Below are 6,856 nucleotides of genomic sequence, written 5' to 3' on the forward strand. Positions count from 1 at the left end.
AGCGTGCATTAGGTCCATAGACCGCAGGGCCGCAGACAAGCTAATAATGGCTAATAGGCTGCGGCAGGGGCGTACCTAGAGTATTTGGCATCTAGGGCCGATCCTGTATGTGGCACCCCCCCCACACACACACACTTCTATCATTACACAAACATTGACAGGGGTACAACATAATTGTTATCATTATATACTGAAGCAGACATTGACGGGGGTACAGCGTAACACCTATCCCTATATACTGAGGCAGAGATTGACGGAGGTACATCATAACTTCTATCATTATATACTGATGCAAGCATTAACGGTGGTACAGCATAACTGTTATCATTATATACTGAGGCAAACATTGATAGTGGTAAAGGATAACTCTTATCATTATATACTGAGGCACGCACTGATGGTGGTACAGCATAACACCTATCACTATATACTGAGGCAAACATTGACAGGGGTACAGCATAACACCTATAGCTATATACTGAGGCTCGCACTGACGGTGGTACATCAGAACACCTATCACTATATACTGAGGCAAACATTGACGGTGGTACAGCGTAATCCCTATCACTATACATTGAGCCAGACATTGACAATAATGCAGCATAACCCCTATCACTATATACTAAGCCAATGTCTGGCTTAGTATATAGTAGGGATACACAGAAATGAAACCTATATATATATATATATGTATATATATGTATATATATATACACACCAAAATTAGACAGAAAAATGCAATAACAATATTAATATATATACATATATATATATATATATATATATATATATATATATATATATATATATAATGGTTAACCGCAATCACATTCCTATCATGCCCAGGTTCTAGCATGTACTGGCTGCCTGGGCATGATAGGAGTGTGATTGCTGTTAGCAATATATATATATATATATATATATATATATTAATATTGTTATTGAAATTTTCTGTCCAATTTTGGTGTGTTACTTACTTTTAATAAAAGTGTGGTTGGACCAAAATTGGACACAAAAAAATAAACAAAAAAATCAACAATGATATATAAAATTGATAACAGCAATCACACTCCTATCATGCCCAGGCAGCCAGTACTTGCTGGAACCTGGGCATGATAGGAATGTGATTACAGCCATGCTACCCCCCCCACACACACTTACACATCCATGCTATCACACACACTCATTCACAAACATTAATTCACAAACATTCAGCATAAACTACATCATAACACCATCAGTCTCACACTCTCACTGAATGCTTTCCTACCATTTCTCTGTCACTGTCACTCTTCCTCCTCCTCTTCGTTCTTCCTATTAGCTCTTCTTCTTCTCTGTCCCGTCTTTCCGCGGAAGGCGGTGGGCGTGGCTTCAGTGTTGTGCACCAGGATATTGTTATGGTCTAGCTGCTTTTCTGCTGCATTGCTGGAGACTAACACAGCCTGGCTGGGTTGCCATGGCTACACTCATGTCACTCCTGTGGCTCAGCCCATTGTCCAGCCCACAGCCAACCCCTTTTGGCTATTTAAGCAGCTAAACATCACTTCCTCCTTGCCCTTGTGTTGTTTCCGGCTGCAAGTGCTATCTCTGTGTTCCTGAATTCCTGTGTATAACCTGGCTTTCTCTGACGTCCCTCCTGGCTCCTGATTCCTGGTTTGATCCTGACTTCACTGATCTCCGTCTTCCTGACCCCGGCTTGTCCGAGTACCCGTCTTGGTTCCTGACCCCGGCTTGTCTTTTGGTATATGCTTTTGGATCACTATTTGGCTCTGTTCACTATTGTTATTACAATAAAGGTGATTGCATTTTACGTTTTGTGTCCGTCTGGTTCCTGGTCCCTAACAGATATGACATCAAATCCCGACGCACAGCATCAGTTGCCGCACATCGCAAGGGAGCAGGATCAGAGGTCTGCATTAACTGATCTCCCGCTCCCTTGATTGACTTTAAGCCAGTTGTAGGGAGATCTTCAATCTCCCCAACCGAGTTTGCTCCTCTTGAGACGAACATTACCGTCTGCCTCTGGAGGGGTGCCAGCGTAGTGGCGCCCCCCTGATGAGCGGGTGCCACTTATAGCGAGCCTTTAGAAAGGAGCCACTTAAAAAAATAGCCTCATACACAAAAAATGCCTGTTGTATTGTAAAATGGCCTCTGGCCTCTTCTATGCACTAGTCACCCCAAGTAGATGGTGGATGCATTTTAGTGGTTAAGTTTACATTAACCCACCAGCCCAGGGTACATAGTTGCATTCAATGGTTTTTAGCATAGAATCGTCCAACCGAGCACCCAATTAGGGGCATAGTGGAAGGGGGTAGGATTCCCCTCATTCCTCCCTAGGGTAATTTCTTATATTTGTACCCCTCTTGTTCCTCTCCTATCAACCATGCAGCTTGCACAGCTGTCCCTCCTACTCACCTCACACTCAGCCCTGTCTAAATTGCAGCTCATAGTCAGCATGTGAGCTGCTACCGTACTACTGCAAGGTTGTGTAATGTGCGTTACATGACCCCGCTGGGCACTTTGATTACCAGGGATCCTGGGTGCCAAGCTTTAGTGCACCCCTAGACATTAAGATTATGGACGGTAAATTGAAACAGCAGTCAAACTAAAATATATTCTGTTTGTCATTATTTAGAGCCACAATCTTTATCACAATAATGAGAATTAGAAACATTTCTAACGCTGGTTTTTAATTCTAGGAAGCAGATTAATAAAGAACACAAAATATATATTTTTGCAGCAGCAGGTAACAGATATAATTTGTTGTACACCTGATAGAGCACTCCTACTAAAAATGTATCTTGAGGGAAACATTCTATATATAACAGGCTAATAAATCTTTCAATTAAATTGGTGCTATAAGATTCATTATATACTACAGCAACTAATTTGTCATAATCTGAATTACAGTTTGAGATTTCAAACACTTTTTTTTTAAATGTGACAATATTGTTTCCTATAAGAAAATTATATGGAAGTTAGTTAGGATGTTAGCTTTATAATTGTTATCTTATTTTATACTAATTTGAAATAAAAATTTGTTTTCTCAGAAATTAGGTATATAAGTGTTTTTGTATTCTAATCTTAAATGATAAGAGAGAGCCACCTTGCTAAATGAGCTTTAAATAGTTAGGGGTAGAAGAAAAGAATAACAACAGAGAAATAATTAGCTATGTCTGTCTTTTCCTACTATTTAATAGATTGATTTTCTATATAAAATATAGTCTAGCTTTTGACTAGTAAACCAGTTATGCTAATTAAAAAGCAGAATGCACATTCATTAGTTTCACAGATATGTTCAACGATGCTACAGCTATATCTATGAATTTCACATAAGCTCAGAAACTTGTTATTACAGGCACTCTTCTTTAAATCTATAATTACAAAACCACATATGTATGGCATGTAAACATGTATTTACACCTGAGGTCAACAGTGCATGTCCAAGTGGCAATTATTTGCAACTGTTTGGAATTCATTAGAGCTCTCATTCATATGACTTCTTCCTAGTGAAGTCATGGATGACTAGTAAGCTTGTTTTTACAAATTGTTTGCTTCTATTGAGTAGATGAGTTAGTGTCATAAAATTGAGCATTCACATCCATTTAGCCCTACCTCTTGCTGAACAATTTGCATTAACTTTTGAACATTTGAATGACTGTTTAGGTTATTTAGTTCCAAAGTAAAATATATTTACTGTTATAGCTAGATAGTGATCACTAAAGTTCAATGAAGTAACGTCTTTTCTGTAATCATAGATTAATATTCAAATTTGACAAACAAACAAAGGCAGCTGAATCTGCATCCCTCTTTTTGATTGTGTTTCCCCCCCCCCAATACAAGACAGCAGCATTTTTTCACAATGATGGATGCTGCAATTCTGCAATAGTGAAGTAGATTTATTGCACCGTATAATAGTGATTGATTAACACGACTACATGTCTCTCCACAGCAAAACGGAAAGGTAATAAGAAAAACATTGGAAATGAATCATGAGATCTCTGCATTATAAATTTGGTTATGTTGTCTTTGAATATTTTTAGCAAGGTACATATTCATTTTGTTCTGATGATTGTCTGTACTATACAATTAGGCAACAATGTAGCTGCTTCACAACAGACAGCAGCTACAACATAACAGAAGAAATTCCATTACTTAATTACATAAATTAGAAAATAGAATTCTTACCTGGGAATTCCCTTTCCTTGTCCATTTCCAGGTGGCACAAAGGAAAGGGAGAGATAGTCTCTGCCCCTCAGGTAAGGCAGGGAACCTATAAAAAACAAAATCGGAACCTCCCCAGATCCCCAGTTGCTCAAACAACATAAAACAGACAAACAAAAGCATGAGTAGGGGAAAAAAGGAGAATTAGCGAGAAAGGGATGGGAGCACCAATTGTTGAAGAACTCTGCGGCCAAACTTGGCCTCTTCTGCAGCCATGAGATCAAGACGGTAATGATTAGAAATGGGTAAAGGGTCTTAACATGCCAGTTCAGTCTAGGATGTGAAAACCGATCTAGTCGAATGAGCTGTTAATTTAAGGGGAGGCTCCAACCCCGCACAGACGTAACACTCAGAAATAGCTTCTCTGATCCAACAGCCTGTAGAGGCTCTAGATACTTTATTCCCTTTACTAGGACCCGAAAAGGAAACAAAGAACTGGATTTTCTCCAAGAACTCGTTCTAGCGAGGCAAATCTGAATACACCTATTTAGATGGAGCTTGCGCTCCTTGGAGTTTTTAGCCTCTGGACAAAGGGTAGGTAACACGACATCTTGAGACAAATGTCAAAACCTGACTGCAGAAAATCGAGCATGGAGTGGATGTCAACAGGAGAGGCTAAGTGAGCCTCACACCAGGAGAGAAAAATAGTCCAGATTTTATGATGTTTAGAAGAGGTAGCTGGTTTTTACCTGGCGACAGACTTTCAGAATCCATGCTGCAAGTTTTAGATGGTCCGGGTTTGAATGACAAATTGGACCTTGCAGAATAAGATCCTGCTGAACTGGGAGATGAAAATGCCTGTCGCAAGCCAACTGAACCAGATCTACAAACCAAGATCGCCTAAGGCCTGAGGGGCAAGTCTAGTCAAGTGGCCCATTGCGCCACCAAAGCGGCTGCAAGCGACATTGAAAGCAGCCGTCATGCGGCAGTCGCTCCACCGGCACCTAATGAAATTAAATTGGGCACGCACTGCGCCACCCAATGGCCGTGCCTCAGCTCTTCATCCCACCCCTTTTAAGACATGGGACAAAGAGCTGAGGCAAGGCCATTAGGCCTCACTGCCGCACGACGCAAGGGCGTACCTAGAGTATTTGGCACTTGCGGCAGATCCTGTATGTGGCACCCCCCAACACACACACACTTTAAAACTGCATAGTTTCTATGGTTAGGCAAACATTGACAGGGGTACAACATAACTGTTATTATATACTGAGGCACACATTGACGGTGGTACAGCATAACTGTTATCATTATATACTTAGGGATTACGCTGTACCACCGTCAGTGTGTGCCTATACATTGAGCCAGACACTGACAATACTGCAGTACAACCCCTATCACTATATACTAAACCAAACATTGAAGTGGTGTAGGCCTACCACCTCAGTGACTAGTATATAGTAGGGGTGCACCAAAATGACAATTCTGGACCGCCCCCCCAGCTATGCTACCGGCACGACGGCAGCGGCGGCATTCAATCCTGCTCTCAGCCACTTAGTTTTGAACTATGCGGCTGCCTTGAATGTTCATCTGCCAGCCGGCCCGGATTCAGAGCAGCCTGGAGGGCAATTGCCTCCCTGCCCCCCCCTGGCCCAGCCCGCCCCTGTTGGCCAGTAAGGGGCAACGACAATGAGTTGAAGGGCACTCTCTCTTATTTTCTTCAAGACACTTGCAAGTAGAAAAGGGGGAAAAATATAAGCCAGACTGAAATTCCACATTTGTGACAGAGCATCCAGTCCCATTGGATGTCCCTGTGGAGAAAGGGAGAAAAAGTCTTTATCTGCTTGTTGGTGCAGGATGCCATGAGGTCTACAAGCATCTGAAATACATCCTTGTGCAGGCTCCATTCTCCGGTGAGAACTATATGCCTGCTCAGGAAATCTGCTTGTGAATTGGAAGTTCCTTTGATATGAACTGCTGATAAGTGAGAGATGTTCTTTTCGGCCCAAAAACATATCTTTAGAGAAAGTCTTTGAAGGGAACTTCTTTTTGTCCCTCCCTGTTTGTTGATATAAGCCACTACTGTGAAATTGTCAGAAAGAATACGGACTGCGGTAAGATTTAATGCTTGTCACACTGCCAACATCTCTAGAAAGTTGATGTGATGAGTGGCCTCCTGAGAAGACCAAAGAGCAATGTATCCTTCCAAGGTGGCTCCCCATCCTTTCTGGTTGGCATCCATAGAAATGATCGTCCAAGTCTGGGATTTCCACGATCGTCTTCTCAGCATATTTTCTTCTCTCTTCCACCAATGAAGGGACAGAAGAACGGGACAGCTGATGAAAATGTTCTTTCGTAGAGCCGATTTTGAACCGTCCCAGTAAGACAATATGAATTCTTGCAGAGGTCTCGTGTGGGCCTCTAGTAGTGACATCAGGTTCCTGATTGAAGACTTCCTCTGCCGGGTAAGCATCTTGATAGAGTCTCGAATCTTCCGATATTTTTCCATCGGAAGGAAAGTCATCTGGGTGCTGGAATCTAGGAACATTCCTAGAAACACCAGTCTTTGGGAAGGATATAACTGAGATTTCCCCCAGTTGATGAGCCAGCCTAGACTTTGGAGGAGGTCCAGAGTCACCTGAAGACAAGTGAGAACTTAACAGACTTGCAGAGGGAGCTGCTACCAGCCTGT

The sequence above is a fragment of the Sceloporus occidentalis genome, unplaced genomic scaffold, assembly GCF_023333645.1.
Source record: "Sceloporus occidentalis isolate IW3139 unplaced genomic scaffold, rSceOcc1.0.p SCAF_35, whole genome shotgun sequence".
NCBI classification, from domain to species: Eukaryota; Metazoa; Chordata; class Lepidosauria; order Squamata; family Phrynosomatidae; genus Sceloporus; species Sceloporus occidentalis.